The 25,211-nt window shown below is 39.5% G+C and overlaps 1 protein-coding gene and 1 long non-coding RNA gene across 12 annotated transcripts in view; one reads left to right on the forward strand and one right to left on the reverse strand.

The window, feature by feature from the left end:
• The window catches only part of NTNG1 (netrin G1), a 156,113-nt gene that overhangs the window by 120,209 nt on the left and 10,693 nt on the right, over nt 1-25,211 (reverse strand). The gene's annotated exons all lie outside the window — the stretch shown is intronic.
• Nucleotides 97-25,098, forward strand: LOC110362122 (uncharacterized). The gene is made up of 3 exons (XR_002419189.2): nt 97-667; nt 22,204-22,277; nt 24,051-25,098. It is a non-coding gene; the product is annotated as an uncharacterized LOC110362122 (long non-coding RNA).

Here is a 25,211-nt window from a genome sequence, read left to right on the forward strand (position 1 = left end):
GACACCTATTTATTTATGAGTTTGGAGTCTTACAATATAAAATACGTACTTTTAAAATAAAATTAGAGTAACCTCTACTGAGAAAGCATAAAAAAATCCCACTCCAGATATCCAAGGGTGACAGTGGATTTTCTCTGCTTGATTTATTTTGTGAAGTTTTATCCACCCACATCTTTCTCAGGTGCTACCATTCTGATTCTAGTTTCACATTTTAAAGACAGTATTACCCTTCTAAAAGGAGGCATTCTTAAAATCCTATGTAATCTCAACAGCAGCCTGTCACTTCTAAGAACTGTAAGTGTAAAAATGCAGTGCACAAATATATTTTCCATTGTTTAAAAACACAATACTGTTAGAACACTCAATTTCTGAATAACTAAAGCGTGACTATCATAACATACATTTATATTTTCAGCCGCATTTTTTAAATTCACTTCCTTTGAGAGCCATGGTGCAAGCCTCTCCTCACTATGGACCCAGCTTTCAGGAATGAGGCAGTAATTAGGGGTGGATGCTTTTCCTGTTTGAGACACTCCACAAATTTACCCAATTAAGCTCAGTGATGGTTATTATTAACTAAGAGCTTAAATGAGCATGTCAAGGTTGGTCTGTGGGTTTTACTGAAGGTTTGGGAGGTTCTGATGGCTGTTGGTCACTTCTGAACAAGGTAAATTTCAAATTAATTGAATAGGTCTTGGTGGTTGTTGTTTTGTTGTTGTTTTTTAAATTATTATTTTAGAATTTTGTGTATATTAAGTTATGGATAACATACTGGCTACCCATAAAATGCTATTTCTGTCCTTGTGGCTACCTGTAGAAATTGCTCTGTGTGTGTTGGTGTATGTTCCTGCTAGAAGTGTTCTTAGCAAGTGGTGATGTGGGAAGCCAGAGGAGTAAGTTGGTAGGGAAGCAATTGCTTGTTTGATGTTGTGTTGTTGCTGGAGCTGGTACCAATGCTATGGATCTGTTCTGGATGCCTTTGGTGGAAGTGCTTTGACTCAGTTATGTAGTAATGTTGGTTCTCAAGCTTTCAGGTATGAAGGATTATGAGGTTGTGTGCTATGTCCACTTAGCTCACTAGGAAAAGCTGCAAGGCCTCATGGACCGCAAGTCAAAGAGCAAACCTGGTGTGCAGGGCAGCAGCAGGAGTGTGCCCACAGTGCTAGAGTATCCACAATCAGAAATTCTTTTTCCTAATCTAAAGTTTGATATATTCCGTGGAAGAAAACAGACCTCTAACAATGTGTTTTAAAAACTTGCTAATGAGATACTTAAGTTTAAGTAAAAAGGGCTCTATAGTAATGAAAAGTTACCCTATTCTATAAAAGACTAGTAAGAGACTCCACTTGACATCAGACGCTCTAAAAGCACCTGGCTGCGATATCAACTGCTTTCCAAGATGTTGTGAGCACACATATCTTCCAGTAAGTGATGTCAAATATCAGTTGCTAAAACTTTATCAGAAAAGCTTCTTTCTAGATAAATTTGAGAATGTCCATACTGTATTTCACGTAAAACTAATTTCTGAGCACATGTCCGTAAGCTTTGAGGAGTTGAGTGCCTACTAAAACATTTTTGAAATATTTTCTATAGCAAATGAAAATCCTTTCAAGTTAATACAAGAGTCGCAGAGATGGCATGATGCCTGTGGAGCAGAAACTTCCATGGGGGGGAAAAAACCCCCACCATATTAGGATGCAAAAATAATAGAGTTGAAACACTGCAAATACTTATATGCCACGCCATAAATCACTGTTTTACCCTCTCTTAAAGTATGCTTTTGCTTCCTTCACCTGCCATAGAACATAGCAGAAATAGAAAAGACTCAAAATCAGGTGATGGAAATAATTAGATGTCTGGGCTGGCTTCTAGAGGAGGGAAAATGAGAGCTTGGTATAATATTTATTGTCTAGGGAGAGATACAACAGCATAGTGTGGCTTGCACAAAAGTAATAAATGAAGTGGTCTATTGGTTCTTTTACATAATTAAATGAGACAAATCAGTGAAACAAAGAGGCAATATATTTTAAAATTTATTACTGATGGAACTTCTGTGATATTTACTTGAAAGCCTGGAAACTGCAAAAATTATGACAAACACACGAAGTAGAAATGAAAGGGAGCACCACTTAGGTCAAGGTAGATTCTGGACTGATGTTAGTTGTTGCAGAAAGAAGGATTTAGGACTGAAAGAGTATAAAACAGCTATTTAAAACTTGAAAAAAAGTAATAACTCTGTTTCAAAAAATGTTTTCAACTCTCAAAAGGTTGAATTCATCCCCTGAACAGCAGCTACAAAGTACACACAAGCTGAATTTGGTTCTGGAAGTGTATGACTTTCTTTCATCTACAAGGTTTTATTATTTTATTTTTTTAAAAAGCTTGGACTGAGTTGTTATTCTCAGTGCAGTCCCATATGCTTTAATGTGGCTATCGTTTTTTATTTGTGCACTTTAGTCAAATGCATTAGTAATGTATCAGAGGTGACCTTGTATGGGATAACTTTGAGAGCAGGAGAATATTACAGTATTATGAAAGCAAATCTAATTAAAATGATATCAAGTTAATAAAGACTGAGTGTTAAGTAAAAACCAAGGAAAACATATGCTCAGGGAGGGCACTAACTCTAAAGGGAACTATGTAGTGAATGCTGTTATTCTGACACAAACGTTCTGAACTGTTTTTGCTTTAAGTATGTCTATTGCTATGGACGTTTGCAGCTGAATACTGTTAGAATGTTTTGCTTTGTCAATACAGAGCAATCTATTTTGCAGATGCCTTTTATTACTGTATTTAAAAAAAAAATCCATTAGGAAATATTTAGTCAATAGTGATTGCAAAGTGCAAACCACTGAAATAGGAAATAAGAAATTACTACTTTTCTTAAAGCATGGTAGACTAGATTATCCACTTACATCAGTGCTACAGGACTGCAAGAGACCTGTTAAACACTAAAATATAGAAACAGCACAACTTGCTCTACAATACAGGCTCCAGCCCATTCTCTTGGATGTTGGATGAAAAATCCCTTTATGCGACAGTGATGCTACTGCGTGTACGGAGCAGCTGTGGTTACTGATAACGCTGAGCAGAGCTGTGTGGGGCACAGGGCTAATGTGGCTCTTCCACGAGGCTTGTGTGAGGGGAAACAGCATCACTACCTTGTCCCAGGAGTACAATGGGCTCAGTCTCCTCCATCCAAGCTGATATGACCAGGCTGGCCCTGCCTTTGGTACCAAAGATGTGCTGCCGTGTCTGAGCCTGGAAAGCACCATAGATGCTATGACAACCTGTTCCTTCCCTAGCCATGGGAATGATACACAGCAGATATACAGAGGTTGTGCTTATGGTACTGGAAGCCCCAAGAAAAGAGGCATATTTATATCCACTGACAATGCAGAGCAGCAAAATGCGCCAAACTCTGGCTCCTCACTTGCACTGAAAACTCAGAAAATGCTATCATTACAGCCTTATGCACAATATTGCCTGAGGATGCGATTTGCACATCCTCAGGAAAACTAGTGATTATTTCAACATGGCCAGAAGACAAACTCCTGACAAAATAGAAACAGAATGGAAAAAACAAAAAAAAAAAACCACAAACCAACAAAAAAACCCCCAACACATCCATAGCAGAAACACCACCAACACATATGAATCTGATTAAATGCTGCCCTCACTGAGAAGAACTGAGCTTTACATGCAGAAGCTGTGCCATTTGTCAAATAAACACTCAAGCTATTTAACCCACATATGGTTAAACTGAAAATTGCATTATCTCCTTTTTAGCCTAAATTATGGGCAGACCTTGGCATACGAAGCCTGACTTTGGAAATGTGCCGACCGCATGTCGCTGCATCTTTGCAGCGATGATGTGATTTCGACTAGTGTGCGGTGGTGCAAGAAGGATGTTGACTGTAAAGAGCAATCCCATCACCTGACAATAGCTCCATGATGAAATGGAGCTTACACAGATTAAAGAAGGAAGGACAATAACTCATCAGAAAAAGCAGAACTGTCTGCATAATTACTTGAAAAATGTCTTGGCCACCACCTTTTATGACACCTGGAGGGTATAAACATGTCCACAGTTTTAATTAATTTTACCTCTTCTTTCATTGCATCTGTATAGCCTGGAGAAATGGAATTCTAATGAAATTACTGTCAGGCATTTCTACTCTAGTTTGAAACACACTTTAGCAATAACCAGAAAATGAGGCATTTCCATGGGTTTAATTAGGGAGAGTGTACTTGGAAAAATACTTCCCTACAATTATAATTATTCCAAATTGAGCCACAGTGTAAACTCCCTTCTCTTAATTCATATAATAGTGTTTTTTCATATCCATTTTAATTTAAAAAGATAATGGAGTGAGCTTTTCCCTGGGGCAAAGCGGAGTTACAGTGAAAATCCTTCTCTTGGTATTTTGAAAGTGGCAACAGCATAAGCTCACACCTTTGACCTTGCAGTCCTGGAATTCTCATCTAAAATTGATGAGTGAGTGAGATCCTTGAATTTATTCTGCTGAAAACAACACTTTTTATAATGACATTTATAAATGTACCACTAATTGCCCACCATTCTAAATCGCCACAGAAAAATGAAAGGAACAGAGGTCTTTCTCACCTCCTTTTTTTTTTTTTTGGGAGGGGGGTGGCTGGAGTCTCTAACTCCTTTCTGAGATCTGAGCTAGCTATAAATCTGTTGTTTAGATGCTGCTGTGTTAGTTACAAACCCAAGCACTTGGGTAGCAGCAGCCTAGCTTTGGCAACGCAGTGCTCATCACGGGCTAATTGACCTTGCTGAGAGTGCACTGGCTCCATCAGATGACTTACGGTATTCATGCTACATCACTGTCATATTTCTGTGATATGGTCTTTCCTATCCATCTTCCCAGTTAAACTCTCATTCAGGCTCTCACCATACCATGTCTTGATTACAGGAGCAACCTTTTCTCTGGCCTTGACAAATGCAATCTTGCCCTGTTGATAACCATCCAGAATGCTGCTGTGAAGATCATTTTTCTAGCTCATTGCTTCAGACACCACAGGCTCCCATTGCACTCCAGCACCAATCCCCCTCCTTCATCTCATCAACCATCAGCTGTTTGCCCTCACTTTCAAAACCATTCACAGCCTATTCCCACTCACCTCCAGTTTGATATCGGGAAGCCAACTCTTCACTCTTATCAACGCCTGATGATAAAAACCTTCACTCTTCATCTGATTTTTATTCATTTTTTTTTTTATTACATAGACACCCTCATACTTTCTCCCATGCTGCTTTTCATGCTTGGGAGTTTTCCATAAAAATCAATAAAATGAGATAATGAATCTGCTTAAGTTGATCTCCCTAAAAGCCTCTCTTCTGCAGTAATGACTAGTGGAAATGTGACGCTAAACAGTAATCACATGTTGTATAATGACTACTGTCTGTCACGCTGACTAGTGTTGACCCTTTACCACTTTGTGCTTTACAACATGTCCATACCTGTTGTCTCCTTAAAATGAGAGTCTATGTTTGGGTTAAGGCATCATCCAGATGTTTGAACAGCACCTAGCTAGCACAAGAAGGGCTCGCAAATACAAGCGGTCCTATTAATAAACAACACAGTTGTATAAACAATTTTATAGTGGCAGTATAGAAACTACTCACTTAGGAACCAGCCAGTTAAACTCACATATTTGCTAAGTTTATGGAAATTATGTATGGTTAAGTGCTGATGCAGTATAATATTACCCTGTCTAACTTCCCCTCAACTTTTTAGCTGTTGCAACTGTTGGTTATTCTTGTGCTATTTTGGTGTTCAGAGAACTCAGAGTCCCTTGTGACAAAAAAGGATGAGAGGCATGGAAAGATTTTTAGACAAAGAGAATCTGAAAAGGGTGGACTGCTTAGCTGAACAAGGTGATGTGTGAGAAATAACAGGAAACATTGTCATGCAGAAGTCTATCAAGTTGCAATAACAGCACCATCAACTTTTTTGTTGTTTTAATTTATTGGAATGCATGAGTTGTAACAGTGATCTTTTAAATGTAGCTGGCATGGCAAACACAAGAGCTATTCCTTGAAAGCTATCACAGTGACTGACTCTTAAGAATTCTGCAAAAAGCAGGAACTTTCATGTTCTGAGATACTAAGTGTAGCCTCTAAATCTCTAAAAATTAAAAGGTACCTAAAGTGAACAGTGAGACAGCTAAAGGAAATAATAATTATGGTTTCCCGTAACTTTTACATTAATTTTCCTCTGGGAGAATCCTTAATCACAGTGTTCATTAAGAGCTTGCACACTGAAGTGTTTAGAAACAATGTGGGAAGTCACCAGCTCATATGTGGAAATGGAACAAGATGAGGTGCAGGTGTTCACTCCCATTCATTGTAATTCATGAAACTACAGGGATTGTCACAAGAGCTTCAGATGAACTTGAAAGATCACAATATACATCACATTGAGTCAGAGGTCTTCAGGCTTTAGAGAGTACTCCTATCACGCACTTAATCCACTACACAAATATTAAGTGCAATGGAAGTCATGAGACTGCACATCTGCATTTCTCAGAAGCAGTCTTCCAACCTCACTCTGTGTTTCAGCTCACTGCAAAAAAACTGAAGCATCACCTACCACTGTACATCTTCATTTCTGGCCCTTGTAATTTAGATTAATTCATGCATCTATAAGATTGCTGTCAGCCTCCCCAGTTACATGTGAGTCATTGCTCTGGAGAAGGGACTGACTCCATGCACTTGCAGTTCTCCACATTTATCACAGCAAAACACCTACAAATGCATTGGTCTGCTCTGAAGGGCAAGAAGCCGCACTGAAAACGAACAACAGAAGGGAGTATTTTAAACTTAAGATAATGCTATTCTTAGCTGGCAAGACTTGTGGTTCTGATCCATCTCAGATACATAGCCAACAGTGAGCTATCTGGCTGCATGAATTCCCCTGCTTTTCTTCTCTTGGTTAAATCTGATTCAAATGCACACTCTGGTACTTGGGAACATCATGTGGATTTGCAAAACTTTCTGAAAGACTTCCTGTCCATTAGCCATTGGCTGCTTTACAAAAAGGCATAAAGATAGCATTTTCCTCTTGTAACAGATGCAATCTTCTTGCAGTGTTGTTCATACCGTTCAAAGGAAAGCAATATTCCACTTCTTGGATTCACTGAAATAGTGCTATCTCTCAACATAAACTGAAAATACATTTGGAACTTAATTTGGTTCAGCCTTCAGAATTTCACACAAGGGATGAACACAGGATGATCAGCTTTCTGTAATTAGTGAGGTGTGTTAGAAGGGGCTGGATCCTGCAAGGTCATCTGTGCAGCAAACAACTGTGGTTTTGTAGTGCCAAGAAGCACCTAAGATCTGCTCTTGGCATGACCCACTAGACTGACAGTTTTATTTCAGTTGTCATTCTTGAAGCTCATATGAAACAGCTTCACATTTTTAATTTATGAATATATTGTGGAAATTGCTACCCACAGTGGAGTGAATCCACATATTTTGGTTTCCACTTTAAGTTCATCACAAATGAAGAGGGAGAAAAGTAGTCGTAAGAAGTGTTTCATCCTGATTAAGGCTTGGAACAACTCTAGGTGTAATTCAATGCATTCCTAAAGGCTGCTCTAGCTCGTGTTGGTTACACAAGTCCCAGCACACTGGCTGCACTGTCTGGAAGGGTTTTTCTGAGGTTCATTCCATGTCTTTCAGCTGCTAGCATGGCCTGTCCCCTGAATGTGCTTCTGAAACAGGAGGAGGATCAAAGAGCAGATGGTACTGAGCTGGCTTTGTCAGTTCTCTGTCACTGGAGGAATTGTTCTGTGCCAGTAAAAATCCTCTGCTCCATCCTCAAACCTGCTTTTTGGCTACTTTGCATGGCCAAACCAGCATGGAACAGCCAAACCAGGGTCTAGGCACTTCAACAGTGACTTTGGTGGATTCGCTCCAAACTCTCCCAGGCGCTGCTGAGGGTGTCAAGAAGCTCATGGCAGATGAAATAGGTGGTCTGTAATGAATGAGGCAGAGGTGTGCAGTAAATTCACCAGAGACACTGTGGTAAGCCTCAAAAGAGGCAAAGCTCTCATATCCATTGATGAGTGAAGATAAAAAAATATTGCACGTCTGCTCTCCTCATTTTGCAGTAGACAAGGACATTAAGGGTAAATATTGCTTAGAATAATCCATTGTGCAGAAGCCTTTGGATTATCCAGCACTTCTATGACACACTTCAGAATGTCTACCTTGAGTTCTATCAAAGGACTGTCCACAAACATTTTCCTAAGAAAATAATTAGGAAACCCACTCTATATTTCAAGATCTGAGCAGAATACTTTAAGAAACTTAACAGGGAGCAGGAGCAAGCTGCTGGGTGAGTGGTGACAAGGTGTTTCATAACTGAAGATCTGCAAACCCTTGCTGACAGCAAGATCAGCACAGTGAGACCAGTGTTCAAGGAAAGATATTTTAAGTCTGGTAGAAATTTTACAGCTCTTCTACAACCCAAATCATTACAGAATCATTTAAGGCAATTTTTGTTTCTGAAGGGCAGCATGTGGCCTACTTGGCACACTTTAAAATTTTAAATGTCTATTTTTCAAAGCAAAAAGCATAACAAAAGTATATAACTCAAACTGGCAGAACACTATACTTTGGATGATATTTTGTAGTTAATAACAATTTAACACGGCATAACCTCAACTTCTGCTATGCTTCAGCCTGTTGCAACCTAGAAAAGTATCCCACAGTTTAGAATAAAATGCTAAGAGATCTTTAAAAGCAGTGGTACTACCCATCTCTGCTCTTACAGGAGCAGTAGCTTCTGCAATGTTATTACTGACTGGTTTTAGCATTTGATGTTTATTGTAAACAGAAATTGTAAACAGAAATTCTGAAATTGTAAGGGAATGTGAGAGGTAATATCTTAGTTGCAGCACTACAAAATTTATGCTATAGTTCTGTCTGTTCGCAAGATAAGAAAATAAAAAGACTGTACAAACTTTAGAAGACTTGTAACAAATTCACTGCAATTAGTGGGAGTTTCACTTGTGTCTCCATTCACATGAAAAGCCTTCCCTGGGGCTGAACCTGACCCTGCCTTGTGCAGGACTTGCTCCTGCTTTATTCATCCCTTGCTTTCCCCCAGGTTTGCATTCAGTATTACTTAGACATTCTTTTCCTTTCACAAACTGCCCAAACATAATCTGGGCACATCTCAGAGTGCCTGAGCAACATGACTGAGCACCAGCTGCCTTTTTTTTTTTGTCCTCAGGTACCATGATACTCTTCTACTTGGTACATTCTGGAAAAATATGGGTAGCCCACCGTGCCCAGGAACCATCAGACCCCAGGATGTGTATGCACACTGTGGGCTGGAGAAAAGACAGATTGGCTAATTCCCCATTTATGTTGATGTATTTAACCTTCTTCCTAACTATATTTTGACCTCAGTAGAGAAAAAGGAGCCATGTGGCATCTTCTACCCCTGACAACAACTGCTGTTAGTGCAATCAGTGCATTATCTAGGTGATTTGTTTAGATTCAGCTGTGTTCTAACTTAAGGTAAACTCAATTACAATTAAGCTGTGTATTAGGTGAGGTCCTCGTATAAGCTGGTTTCATTTTTATAAGGCATTTGCATTGTATTTTCTGCCATTTCATCTGTAAGTGGTGTTATGGGTTCAGGGCCATTGCCTTTTTCACATTCTAATCTGAATTCAATGTGAATTTGTCTAGCATGCCTCCCCACCCTCCCTGAAATTGGACAGCTACAGCATCAGCCATATAGCCATGCCATAAGTACAATAAAAAATAGAATTAATGAACAACCTTCAGCTTCAGCACCTCATCTTGCTGAAGTCAGCCTTCAGATCCCCACTTTTTAATTACTTTTTACATTTGTGTTTCAATTATACTGTAAGCTATTTAAAAATAAGGACAATACCTTCCCGTATTTTTGTACAATATCCAGCCTAGTGAAGCACCAAGCTTAACTGAGGGCTTTGAGAGTCAGAATAAACCACTATTTGTTTTACCTCATAGGTCAACAAATGGCTAAATGATGGTTAAGGAAATGGCTCTGGGTGTCAGTGGCATTTTCTAAGGTGTTTATCATGTATATTTTTCTCAGAAAAGCATATATGAAATTACTCCTGTTTATGCGTTCTAGAATTCTGATTTCCTCAGACAGCTTTCTGTATTTAATAACAGGATGAAAGAGCTCAATAGTGTCCCCCACCAATTATGCATTCCCCCTCAATGCACTATGGACAGAAGAGTGATATCCTCTCCTTTTTACAGTATAGATTTCTGAATCAAATATTAATGCTATGCATAATGTAAATTGGCTCATAAAGCTTAGAAAAGAACAAGAGTGTTGGAAGTTTTCTAGGGCTATTCTAATTCTCAACTTTACTGTGTGAACATGTTACTTAAAGGTATATTAGTCCTTAAAAGCCTACTGCTTAAGAATACTGAATGGAAAAAATAAATTGTAGATACTGTCCAATCACACATAATCATTGCAGCTTTTTTACAAGCTTTTGCTTTTGAATAGTAACCTCAGAACAACAGGGAAAAAGATCAGAGTAATCTAATCACAAAAAATGGCAAAGTGTAGAATTATGGCTTTGATTTAAAAATTACTTGTAAAATTGCAATGATAAACAAATTAGCACCCTTTTACTATGCAGTAAATAGCCACAGTTTGTTACAAAAAGAGCAAAAGAATGTAATTTCTGTAGGTATTTAAGATGGGACAAAATATGGGGCAGCAGACAATGGAGACTTAATCCCAAATGAACACTATTAATACCATAAAAACTCAGCAATTCTGCAAATTCTCTACATCCTCTGCCTGGAAATGGAGACAACCAAAATGAGATGCAAATCAGTGCCTTTATCTAATGAATAATGCAAATGAGTGTTCCTCTTATGGTGCAGCAGTCTGCAGGAATCCTCTCTGCCTCACCTCACATTTCTTGTGGATTTAAGCACCGTGTGTCAGAAGAAATTAGCGAATGGAATTGCCAAGAAATGACAAAGCCTTAGAGCCCCAAGTCAGTGCAGACAGCAAGGTACATTAAGATGCATGGTAGAGAGGAGAAGTGAGCAGACATTGCATTAAAACAAAAATGTTGCTATTTTTTTCTTCACCTAGTTAATGGAGTTGTATGACATTGTAATCTGCAATTATTTGTGTGGCTGCTAGTTAGAAACATCCTCTAAAATGATGCCGAGGTGGGATCTCAAAAACTTGCAAAATCTTTCAGGTTTGTTGGTTGGTGTGTGTTTTTTATTTATTGCCAGTGCTATTTTCTCTCTGATATCAGTTAACTGCATCAGCATTTTTCTCATAGCATCACAGAGCACACTGCATCTTACCCATTAGTCACAAGCCTCTCTGTAACTCTTGATTAGCATCTAACATTACCCTTCAAAAATATTCTCAAGCAAACAAACCTGAAGGCGTGCCAGCCCTGAAATTAACTTTTTTTTTTTTTCTTCTTCCCCAATCGTTATTTTGCCTTAATGCATTTGTGATTCAGAATCCAGTACCAATTTAATCTGCTCCATTAAAACCTCTTAGCACAGGGACCAGTTGTGCTGCCACCATGGTCAAGTCCCTTCTCCTTGTAATTGCATCAGGTCCCCAACCCGGGGATTTGTGAAACCTAATGCTTTTCTGGCAGGTAATCTCTTAAAATATAGAGCAGGTAAACTCAATCTAACAAAGCCATTTGCTCCTCAGACATCTTCTTATTTATCAGTTACAGAGCAGGGAAGGAACAGCCCAACTGTGAAAGGTATCTTCAAGGATCTAGGATATTGGGAGGGGATCCCTCTTCACTGAGATGCACAGGGGATATGCAGGGGCTACAGGTCTGACCATGTAATTTGGCAAGGCTGGGGCTCAGGCAAGAACATTTTGGGGTGGAGGGAAATTGCCTTTCCCTTGAAAATGGAAGGTCACCCCGAAGTGCTGCACTGCAAAGCTGAGAATGTAATGCAATCACTAAACTTCAGGGTGCAAATCATATATGACACAACCTTAGGGCTGTGTTCCTGTTGTTCACTGAGCTGTGTTGTAAACTAGCAGGCAACAAATCAGGGTTTTGATTCAGTAGCCCATCAAACAGATAAATCTATGTACAGCAAAAGGAGAGATTAGATATGTCTTACTATATGTCCTTTCAGGAAGTGTGGGGAGAAAAAAAACCAAACAACAGCCCAACACAAAAAAAAAAAAAACCCAAAACAAAACAACAACAACAACAAAAAAAAAAACAACAAAAAAAAACCCACCCAAAACCAAAAACCCAACCCCTTTTTCTCACAAGCTGACAAAGACATCATTGCTATTTATGGTTGCACTTCAGTTCGTCATTCGGAGGCACACTGCAGAAGATGCTAAAGCACTAGTGACATTGCTACTAAATTAAGAGCTTACAGTTTCTTTTTAATAGTTGAAAGCAAAGCCACTTCTCTATCAGGCAGCTTGTTGCAAACTTCATAAGAGGAAAAAAACCCCAACTATATTATTTTGGATGGATTTTCTCTCAGCTTAGTCCTCATGAATCAAGGGGGAATTGCCTGGGATACAGGTCTATAAGGAATTTGGTGTGAACTCCATAAAAATGGGACTTGCAATCAATACAGCATTTTTGCTCTCCTAAATTAGAAGGACATGAATAGGTTCTCTGCTCCCATTCCTCTTAGCAGTTACCATGCCAGGAACATACAGAGTTTGGGCTTCTGAAAGAAAAGGCAATGATAACCATAGAGAAAAAACTACTGTTAAAGCAACCTAAGCCGTTGATTTGAAGCAGGGAGACAATTAAAGCACAGCATTTCTGAAAGAGTAATAAAAATGTCACTGCAAATGACGGATTGTTACAAATCCTTGGCTTCTTCCTACCACTGCAATAGAATATGGTGTTAAATCAGTTCCAAGAGATTATTACTGGTATATGTTATTTTCACAAACCCAAGGAATTGAGTAATATTTCATAAATCAACTGCAGTTTAAAATTAGATTTTTTCCCGACTTTAGTTCTGTGACCTTTACGCATACAATTAAAAAAAGAAAATTATTTAAAAAAATAAAAGTGGGAATCTGTCTCAAACTGAGAAAAGCTAAACACATTCCACTGAAAAAAAAAAAAAAGACAAGCAAAAAAAACAACCACCACAAGAAAACAAACTGGAAAATACCTCTTTTCTGTGGCTGCAGATCTGCCCAATGCCTGTAAGGTTCACTGATTGCAGAATAAGATGTTGAGCCACAGATACTGATGAATCAGACTCTCATTTCTCATTAGCTTAAGGCCTTGTAAATTACTTGTAAAGCGTGCCTGTATTTTGTGTTGTTTAGTTTCTCTATTGCTTTTTTGTATAAAGCATTAAGAAACCTAGGACAGAAAACTATAAATGATTAAAATCAACAGTAACTGAACCCAGCCACCTGGCATGTGGAGATCTATGAAATGCAAGGCTTAAGGAAGCATATGTAGTGTCAGATACAGCAGTATCATAGGCTCAATTATAAGTTTCTTTGCTTTAGGAGTTTACTGGACAGATAGTGTCTTCTAACAAAGCCTGTATGATACTACTATTGGAAACTGACAAGAACTTATTGCACAGCGAAAAGCTGATTTCCCCTGCAAACAAATTATCCAAGAATACTCTGAGATTTGCACAGAAATAAAGAGTATCTGTCCTCCTCTTCTGAGATGCAACATGGGTACGTGCTTCTCTCCACACACACAGAGGTTGCTTAGGGGCTGCAGCACTTCCTGGGACACTGGGCATGGGTTGGATCAAAGACCAGTGTTACCTTGCAGATTGCCAGTACAAGCTCAAGGAAGAAGTTTTATCACCCTGTTCTTTAGCTGCACACCTTTGCTATAGCTGCACTGTCAACGGCCACATGTATTTCCCAGCAGAACACTGTGGATCTGATCCTTGGTGAAGAGGGATATTTTTGAATTCCAAAGGTGTTTCCAATTTATGATTTATTTCATCATTGTAAAAGTAAACACGTTCTACCTTTCTTGCAAGGCTTTATATTTGGTTATAATTATAAACAAACCAATTACTAATCCAGAGTAAAGGAACTGACAGCAAAGGCTTGCTTAGCATCACCCTTACATCTGCTTTGAGGCCCTGGACATTGGCTAGGTTGACAGCTGGAAAAAACCCAACTGTGACTGGCTTACATGCCAGGAGTTTACATAAGCTCATGTAAAGTGGTGTTATTAAAAAAAAAAAAAAAAAAAAGTGTTAAATGGCACCTCTGATGGCCTATTTTATCTCTCTAATTTGTGAAAAGTTTTGTTGTTTTTTTTCCTTTTGGTCAGCTTCTGTAAATCTTCTTTTGGGGTATCAGAAGGAACTGGCCTGGCAGGAGGAGGATACTGACAAAATTGCATTAGCATAGGTGCAGTGACCTTGAGGATGGGAACTGAAAAAAGAAAAACAAACCTTGAGGCTAAGGTTAAATTCATTGGGGCCCTGCTTCTGTCTGATTTTTGTTTCTGATCTTATGCACAATTTTATCATTCCATCACTTATTAGTACAAGGCCCTTGATGAGATACAATCACCAGAATGACATTCACTCCAAATTCTTATTCAGATTGTTATTGATCAGGAGAGTCGAACGCTGCCTGTAGAAAGGCTATGCCTGCTTTCTCTGCACTCCTGCTATGTATATATACTGTCTTGGAGACTGTGCCTAGGAAAAGCAGCATGATGAAGGGTCCTTATAAACCAATCCACATTTTGGTACATGCTTCTCCCATCCTACTGCTGAACTTCTTAACCTTAAGACTTCAAAAGGATTTCAAAAACATGTCACCTGTTCCCATTTAAGGTGCACAACTGAAGGTCTATATGGGTCTGCACCATTTAAAAAGAAAGCCCAAAAAAATTATAGGAGAAGGGCAAGTTAGAACAAATCCATCAGATCTGGTGGCTTCTCCAGCCACAGAGCCCTTAAGGTGTGAGGAGAGAGGGAGTCAGGAGGAAGGCAGGCTCTTGTGTTCTTTGGAGCAACTCCCCATTTCTCTCTTCAGTCTTCCTTTTCTCCACCATTTTCAAGAGTTTCCATTTCAGCAAGGCTGGAGAGAGGGACTGGCTCTGGGGACAGGTGCAGGTGTGGCACAGGTGGCAGATGTATGGAGCCACATTCTCCATGATGGTTGCACCATCCCATTCAATACATGTACACCACTTTACACCAGCTGACTTGTAGAAACAGCTTGTAGAAGGAGGGGTAACAAATGTGTGTATGGCTTCAAAAACAAAAAAAACCACTTATGAATTTCAGATATGAATCATTTGTTCATTGTTTAATGATTAAAAATGGCATGCTCTCTACTACAGCTTAAAATTTCACAAAGTGTTATACTGAAAGCACTATCTTATCTGGTTAATGAAAAAAGAGAACTACTGAACTCTTGTTTGGGGACTTGCTTTTAAAGCTATAAAATCTGAGGTTCATAACTGATGATGCTTAGCTAATGCTGAGTGCTGCAACCGATGATGGTGCAATTATGGAGAACTATGAGAAGACCATTCAATAATAGCCTTCTCTCATTTTTAATTATTTACAAATAAGCCATGAGATGCATAAAGCTAAAAATAATGCATATTTTTATATGCAAACCCCAATATGTATTCTATGTATGTATTCTAGCTGCCACTTTCCAGCTAGAAGGTCTAAAATATGTTTTTGGTGCATGCCCCAAGATTGCCAAAATTGTACCCAAGAAAAAAAATGCACCACTTTAACCAAACCCTGTCCTGTCACTAGAGATAATTAGCCTTGCACTGAAGCTCACAGGAGTAAAGTAATCCGAGACCAAGCACTAATACAATGTGTAAAGATTTTATAACTGAAAAAGGCTGGAAATAACTGAACTTCAGTGAAATTGACTCTGACAAGAAAAAGATTAAAAGATAAAGTCATACTGTTAATTTTGCTTTTAATTAAGATGATTTTAAAGTTTCTAGTTGAGTGTTTCAAACTGATACAGTACAGAGGATAATATGCACTTTGAGGGAAGCAATATTTGGGTATGATCCATTGCTGACAGTAGAAGTCCTTCTTTTGACTTATACAGTGCACATTAATTTCAATGGAAGATCATATTTTAAGTTCTGTTTATGGAAAGTCAAACACTGACTCTTAGGCATGAAATATATCACCTTTACCTACTTCTTAGTTATTGAAGGATACCTTTTTTAAAAAAAAAATCATCAAAGCCAGTGCTTCAGATAACAAAAAGCTTGTATGTTCTTTTACTTTCAAAAGCTTCTCTTGCTTCTATTTCAGGAAAAAGGGGACTCCAGGTACAACCTGGTGGCAAAAATTTTTCTCAAAATTTTAGTGAGGAAAGCTACAATGCTTGAACACCTTAAACCCATTACTTAACGGTTCTGAAAGTCTGAGCAAACTCTTGCAAAGTGAGACACCTTGCTAGGCTATTTCTGCAGGCTATCCCTACAGTATTCATACTGCTTGGCAGATCCATATGGTCAAGGAAGCCAAGAGGCATGTCAAAGTCTGGAAGGCTATGATAAAAATAGATGAGGGAAAATAGCACATGTAGAAAGAGCTGTTTTAGCAGTCAAAAAATGATATTCTGTACTTTTTTTCTACAGCTATGCACATTGTTGTTTCTAAAAGATGAGGGCTTTTGTGTAACTTTGCTACTCCTCTTCTTTTACTTTTTTATCACTTATTTTTTTCCCAGTGATTTGTAAATGTCACCCACAAACAGACCTGTTTCCAGCTTTCACTGGAGGAAAGTGCCTTATGAGCAGGTGTAGATGGTAAAAATCAAATTGATGAGTTAAAATGATGGCTCCTGACAGTTTTACAGATAAAAATCTAAAATGCACCAAGATGCTGGAAAGACACAGTGTGTACATGTAAGAAAATGCTTCTCTCATCATAATGGTGTTCTCTTTTAAATATTTTACAACTACTTAGCTATAAAAATTCTCCTTAGGCTGAATTCTGACCTAAAGTATCTCTGATATAGTAGATTTCTAGATTTCTTGCTTGTAATAAGCATAATTAAAATTCCTTTGCAACCTTTTCTTTCCTCACCTTTTTTATTCCTAAATTCCCTATAAACAATCTACCTAAAGAACTAGGAGATAAGAAATAAAGCCATTTTACAGAAAATATGATACAGCAAACATCAAAGCTATGTGAGATCACTGATGCACATTGCCAAGCCAGCTCAATGCCAAGGATTTTCACGTCCCTAGCTATATTTGTACTTATGGATCAAGACTGTGTCACTACAAGTGACCTGTGAAAATACAAACTTTTATAGTTAAAATGTGTATCAACAGCCATCATTTCTACATGCAAATTGGGTACAGAACTACTTCTTAGTTTTCATGTAGTAAGATTAGTATCCCAGTGCATCTCATCAGTCAATGACCTTAATAGTATCTGGGATTATTTCTGACTTTAAGATCCAGCTAGTACTTACAGGCCTTGAAAAAAGTCAAGAAATACTTGGTTTAACAAATTTTTTTTTCCTGGTTTTAGCTACTCTTAAATAAGTATGTGGGTTTTTTCTGTATTGGAAATCACAGCTTTGGCAAAACAGTATCAGTATTGTTTAAAATAAAACAAAACAAAACAAAAAAAAAACAGCAGTGGTACTTGCACTAAAATTCAGCAGCTCCCACAAATTCAGCCCCTTCTAAACTCTGTGGATAAAAGCAAATGACAGGTTTTCATCCTTGCATAAGGAGATGGGCAATTTCCATACTTTGTCAACAGGGACTGCTAACGCTTGTCCAGATTTCTCCCCCTCTGCCCCAGAGCATAGAGCAGAATGGATGAAAGAGCCTGATTATCACTTCAGTCTGTACGTTTATTTCTTTCCTTGAATGTTCTGGCAGAATACTGTGGACTTAAATGTTTGCATGGGGCAACTTTGAGCTGTATTTGGGAGTGTTTGGTTTGTAAGTAACATACATGTCTAAATGTTAAAATCATTTGGGAGTCAACTTACTGACTTCTGCTTTCTTGAAGAACTCCAGGGCAGCCCACTAACCAGAAGATTTGTCCAGATGTACACAGGGTCTGCAGAACTCTTGGCTGAGTTCACTTGGCTTACTTTCAACTAAGATGCTTACAAATGGAAATTTTAATACATGGAAGTGCCTGAGGAACCTGCTTTTAGTTTCCAGTGATCCTTAGCTGTAACCTAGTACAAGCCCTGTAAAAACAAACAAACAAACCAAACCAAACAAACAAAAAAACCACACGAAACTCTGGGGTTTAGAGATGTACAGGTACTAAATGAAGGAAAAATTGTTTGTCCAGATAATTTGGACAAACCTGAGCAGGATAAAATCAGTAGCTCTGCTCAGTTCTGCTAAGTAAACCCAAAATTCACACTCTGAGACTTGTCCATCACAGTGGGAGGAAAAATACTACACTCCTTGTATGCTGTCCTCAAAATGAGACAGCAGCTTGGAAAGCCCAATGCTGCACAGCTCACTTGGGACCATAAGGCATCACACCCCTGACCAAGATGTGCAAAAGCAAAGCAGCTGCACCCCATGCAGGGAGCGATCCCATACCACTGCCCCTCTCGTCTGACTGCGTGACACCAGCAGATTAGAAAGCAAAGGTCGTTCTGCTGAAAGGTGGATTTATCCCCCTGGAAAAATACAATCTCAGTTTAAGGTTTCTAGGAGAGAAGGAGTGGGGTCACCTGCTACCATCAGCCCTGAGCCCAGGAGGATAGGGGGTGATGTGCTGTCGTACTCCAAATGAGGAGTGCCAGTTAGGCTGCTGCTTTACTGCATTGTCCCTCTAACTCAGCAAATCCTGTTAGGAGAGTCTGCCTGCAGTGAGCTACAGGCTTGAGATCACATCTGCCTCACCATAAGAAGTACAAATTACAATACATTGCTAGTAAAGATTTTATTTATAAAGTAGTATTGTTTTACTGCAGAAGGTGGCACTAAAGGTGCTGCTGAGAGGACACTTCTGATCCAGCTGCACTGACAGCAAGCCATTCAGATTCCCTTGTGGATGTCAGAGTACCCATTTTACAGTGGAAGCCATTTATTTCTTTATAAAATTGCTGTTTCCACACCAAAATAAGACTAAATGCTCAAGTTTCTGCAGACTACTTGGGCAGCTCCTCCCAGACATTCCCCTCAGCTGGTTGGGAAAGGCAATTTGGGGGGCCTAGGGTGCTGAGGGCAGCAGGGGGGACACCAGCTCACATGTTTGCAAGAATCTCATCCACAAAGCCAAAATTGCCCCAGTGAGAGGATGCACATGCAGTGGGGCACAAGATAGCACAGTAGCAGCGGGCAGCACAGGGGTGCTGTGAGCCACCCCGCCTCCACCAGTGTTAACATCCCAGTCTTTGGCAATCACTTTGCTGGCCCTCCAGGAATTATCTATTTGAAATTTTTCTATTGACAGGAGAAAAATGTTTGAGAAACAAGTTCTCCCCAGTAGTTTAAAAAAAAAAAAAAAATTAAAACAAGACTTAATTATTTTGGTCTTGCTATGGCCATGAGTAACCTACCAGTAAATGGCATGTCCTCATAGCTGTGTTGTGTTCAAACATGTGCACTGTATGCCTCCTACCAGGTGACAGAAGCCCTGAAATAATTTCTATTATTGCTGAAATTTTATATAATACCTTGCTTTCTAAGAACAAGTGTTATTACAATGATAAAATGGTTTCAGTCGGAAGGGACCTCAAAGATAATCTGGTTCCAACCCCCCCTGCCACAGGCAGGGACACCTTCTACTAGACCAGGTTGCTCAAAGCCTCATCCAACCTGGCCTGGAACACTCCCAGGTATGGGGCATCCACAGCTACTCTGGGCAGTCCACTGTCCCAGTGCCTCATCATCCTCATGGTGAAGAATTTACTTCATATATCTAATTTAAGTCTTCCCTCTTGCACTTTAAAGTTGTTACACCTTGTCCCATCACGACATGCCCTTGTAAAAAGTCCCTTTCCAGCTTGCTTGTAGGTCTTCTTTAGCTACTGGCAGGCTGCTGTAAGGTCTCCCTGGTGCCTTCTCTTCTCCAGGCTGAACAAAGCCAATTGTCTCAGCCTGTTTCCACAGGAGAGGTGCTCCAGTCCTCTGATCATCTTTGTGGGCTCCTCCGGACTTTCTCCAACAGTTCTGTGTCTCTGATACGTTGGAGGCCCCAGAGTTTAGTGCAGTACTTCAAACTGGCCTCACAAGAATGGAGTAGAAGGGCAGAATAATTTCTCCTGACCTGCTGGTCACAATTCTTTTGATGCAGCCCAGGAAGTGGTTGGCTTTCTGGGCTGTAAGCGCACGTTGCCCGATCATAGAATAGTTTGCGTTGGAAGGGACCTTTCAAGGTCATCTAGGCCAATCCCCCTGCCATGAGCAGGGACATCTTCAACTATACTGGGTTGCTCAGAGTGCCGTCCAGCCTGGGACCTTGAGTGTTTCCTGGAATGAAGCATCTACCACCTCTCTGGGCAACCTGTGCCAGTGTTTCACCACCCTCATTGTAAAAAATGTCTTCCTCGTGTCCAGCCTGAATCTCCCCTCCTTCAGTTTAAAACAATTACCTCTGGTCTTAACAGGCCCTGATAAAAATCAAACCAAAAAAGCTGTCCCCATATTTTCGTATAGCTTTTCATCAACAACAGCCCCAATTCCCTCTCTTCAGGGCTGCTGTCAATCTATTCTCTGCCCAGCCTGTATTTCTGCTTGGGGTTACCCCAACCCATGTGCAGGACCTTGCACTCAGCCTTATCGAACTTCATGAGGTTCACATGGGCCCACCTCTCAAGTCTGTCAGGGTCTCCCTGGATGGCGTCCTTTCCCCTCCAGCACGACAGCTGCACCATGCAGCTTCATGACATCAGCAAACTTGCTGAGGTTGTACCCAATCCCACTGTCCATGTTGCCAACAAAGATGTTAAACAGTGCTGGTCCCAATACCGATCCCTGAGGAACATCAGTCATTGCTGATCTCTACTGGGACATTGAGCCATTGACCACAACTCTTTGAGTATGACCATCCAGCCAATTCCTTATCCACTGAATGATCTATCCATCAAATCCATGCCTCTCCAATATAGAGACAAGGATGTTGTGTGGGACAGTACTAACTGCTTTGCACAAGTCCAGCTAGATGATGTCAGTGGCTTTTCTCTTATCCACCAACACTGTAACCCTGTTGTAGAAGGCCACCAAATTTGTCAGGCATGATTTGCCCTTATAAGCCATGCTGGCTGTCGCCAATCATGTCCTTATTTTCCACGTGCCTCAGCATAGTTTCTAGAAGGACTGGTTCCATGATCTTGCTGGGCATAGAGGTGAAGCTGACTGGTCTGTAGTTCCCTGAGTCTTTATTTCACTTTTTAAAAATGGGGGTTATGTTTCCCCTCTTCCAGTCAGTGGGAACTTCACTGGACTGCCATGACTTTTGAAATATGATGTGGCTTAACAACTTCATCTGTCAGTTCACTCAAGACCTGTGTATGCATCTCATCAGGTTCTACGGACCTGTACACCTTCAGGTTCGTTAGATGGTCTCAAAATAATCATTTATTGATCACTGTGTTAGCTACAAATGTCTAATATTTTCAGTTAACTTCAGGGGAATAAACAAAATAGGAGAGCAAGTACCAAACAGAATAAAGGCAGTGTTAAAAGCAGCAGTTAAACAGTTTCTATTAAGTGTATTTATAAAACATACATCTTGTTAAAAGGATGTGCTTTTACCCATAGTAGTGATATATGCCTTAAAACTCTGCAACTGAAAATAAGTATAAGCCCTTGACTTTGTTTAGGAGCCTTATTTTACTCCCAAATATTTTTAACAACTTAAGTTTTTGTGGGCGTGCTTTTGCTTTGTTTAAGGTTTGAAAACATTCCAGTACCCAAAGTGTAACTGAGGAGGAAAAAAAAAAAAAAGGCAACCGGGTAGAGATTTGTTAACGATTTACTGGGGAATCTTGATGTGTGATAATGAATAAAATGCAAATCTCTTTTACTGGAAATCCTCAGTTTTGTTTTATGAGAAATTTTTAATTTTTAGATTGCTTCCAGTTGGAAGAAAAGAGATTTTTTTACCAAAACATTAAAAAAAAAAATTCCTGCTGTCACTAAGGATATCATTTTTTTTTCCTCTTTTATGAAATGAAGAACTCCTTTCCCAGGGGCCTGAGGAACAAGAAGCCTTGGAAGTGTCTGTGGGCAGGCTGCTACCACAGGTACAGGTAGGCTGTTGCCTCTGCGCTACCCCACAGGAGGGAGCTGGGGGGGACAGCAGGAGCAGAGGGCGTGGTGCGTGCTTCTTGCTCTCCTCCTGCTAGCTGCTCTAGTCCGAGGCTGAAAGTTAGGGACCAAAGTGCTGCTTGGATGGGAGCAGCCACGTCAGTGGGGCAGTGAGGGTGTCCTGCCATATGCGGGGGAGAGGGGAAGGGGTGGGGGGGCTGTAGCTCACCACATAGGTCTTGTGGTACTATAAATGAAATATCAAGTAACTTAAGAGGAAATACTAAAATAAAAACTCCGTCTCCTGAAGGATAATGTTCTTTCCAATAATGACAAAACAACACTTGTATTAATTAAAAGTATTCAAAATAGTTCAAAATAGATGAATGCAAGTATTGTACAACTCAAAGTTGTTGCAGACTTTATTTACATACTTTTAAAGAATACAACTATGAAAATCCACATTAAACAAGACAGTAACAATAGTCTCATCTTTAACTCCCTGTTCCCGTTCTACTCCATGCCACCTAATAAGATTGCATAGATGGAACTAAAATGAAGGATTTGATATCCTTATTCAGCCCATGAAAGAAAAAAGCTTTTTTCTATTCAACAACTCTTAGTGGTTCAACACTGTTTTAAAATGTCTTACCCAATTATGCATGTCAAAATGCTACCAAAACTATATTTCACATTTTGATTTATATGTTACTTAGAAGAATATCTCTTCATTTAATTATTTCAGTAAACATAATAATGGTATTTCTAACTACACTATGGAGTATTTTCCCTTTTTTAAGGAATATGAGCCTCCTTATAACTAAAGGAATGCTATATTAATGATGCTGAATGTCTCAGAGGGAAAAATTTAATGTCTACCTCATAATATTATACCAGAATTACATGCACAGAAGACATTTTAATAATCTTTGTTTCTTAATTTAGTTTTGATTTGCTATGAAATACAGAGGAGCACTCAAGGGCTCAAATTTCTACTGTCATCAACATTTCTGCTCTATAAATTGTACAAATGCACAGGACTCCTGTCTGTAGCCTTCTTTTCGAGCTTCTGTTTGAACTATGAAGAAAATTAGATGCAGGCAGTGACAATTGCCAATAATTTCATTATTTTTTTAACCACTGGGATGTGAGATGGTGTTATGATAACTAGATCAAAGCATAAGCAGAAAATTGTATTTTTATGTTGCCATTTCAGCTGCAAACACAGCTCAGTAATGTAAATTTCACTTTCAGTTTACAAATTAAAGGAATAGCCACTAGGAGTCTCCTGGTTAATTTCTTGATAAATTTTCACACTAATCCTGGCTAAGGTTTGAATACAAACCCCATACTAAAAGCTGGATTTCAGGGCACTGGGACCCCCGAGCCATGAGCAGCACTGCAGGGGATCCTGATGCTCATATTGAGGCCACAGCCAGCAAATGTCTTAGAAACAAGTCAGTCAGAAGCATCCTCTGTGCTGTTCTTGCAGGGCAAAAGATGAAAAGTCAGAATTGTTTCTTTTTATAACCAGAGTTTTGTGAAATTGTAACAGGCACTTACAAAGAGGGAAGTAGAAGATTTCACTAACTGTTAGTTACTCCCAGGGATTTAAAGGAGATTTGTTTCGTAAACTGCAATGCTGCAGGCCACAAGAACTAGCACCCACCAAGTACTTGAAAATTTGCTTACAGTACCTCTGCAAAGTGAATCCTGAAGTTCTGAAAATGTGAAGTAGCTTCTTTTCCTCTCTTTTCCCTTCCTTCTCCTCCTAGGCCAACTAAGCACAAGCGTGTGGTGCCAGACACATTCTTACCAATGCCAAATGCTCCAAGTTCATGAATTACAGACCCACAGGAATGGTCACACTGGCTCAAACACTGTGACCATCCAGTCCAGCTCTGTGACTGACAAAGAATGGCCAAATTTCCTTGAAGAAATGCCACAGAAAGCAGACATGCATCACCTGCCAGCACATGTGCCTCACTCAAAGCAGCAAGAGATTGCTTTAAAATGTACAGTGAATCCAGAGGTGACCAGTCAACCCCCTCTGCAGGGGGCTGGTTATGCCACAGATAAGAGGAATGCTGCCTGTTGGGGAAGGATGCTGTCACATTCTCCTTACAGACACAAGCAGCTCTATGGCCAAAAACCACTCTAAGCCATTGGTTTGTTTGTATGTTTCTTTTGTGTATTTCTCCTCTTGAGCAAAATCCTTCCCCAAGCCCTAAAAATCCTGAGCAACTTTAAAAGTTATGAGATTTTAAACAAATAACAATTTAGAAAGCTATTTATTTGGCTTCTGCTTTTTGAGCCTCTCTGTTTCATTTTCAAACTTTTCTCTGCAACCAGAAGGACTAAGAAAATAAAGACGATGTTTTAAATGAAAGCTGAGAATCTCACATAATCACAGGACTCCAGGGGTTTGAGGTTTCAGAATAATATCACGAGTTGTCAATACTGAATGTCACTAGAAACTATAATGTTATTCTCAGAATAGATGGCATAAAAGCAATTGTGGGATAGTTTTCCTGATGGATGCTCCCTGTAGTACCTACAGATACTGTGATGGAGGGACAACCTAAAGGTACTTACAGGTGATGAGCTGTCACATTCTGGGTTTAGCTACTTGACTAGAGGAGTATCGCACTTTGCAACAAATCTGCATGTGCAAAACGTTGTTATTTGGTCTGTTAACTAAACAAGCTCACAGAGTAAAAATTTGTAACGGACTTGTAGCAACACTTAAGTCCCTGGAGAATATACAGAAATAAGTAGGAAGCAAATTTTACCATTAACTTCCCATCTCCTCTGTATTGTATGCTTGCGCGCATTGCAACACACAATTGCATTGTGCATTATTGTAGATTATTATCATGTCCCTCTCACAAAATGCCTTAGATTTTATCATAATCTCCCAGCAGGACTTGTGTGAA

This window comes from Columba livia, chromosome 8 (genome assembly GCF_036013475.1).
Source record: "Columba livia isolate bColLiv1 breed racing homer chromosome 8, bColLiv1.pat.W.v2, whole genome shotgun sequence".
NCBI lineage: Eukaryota > Metazoa > Chordata > Aves > Columbiformes > Columbidae > Columba > Columba livia.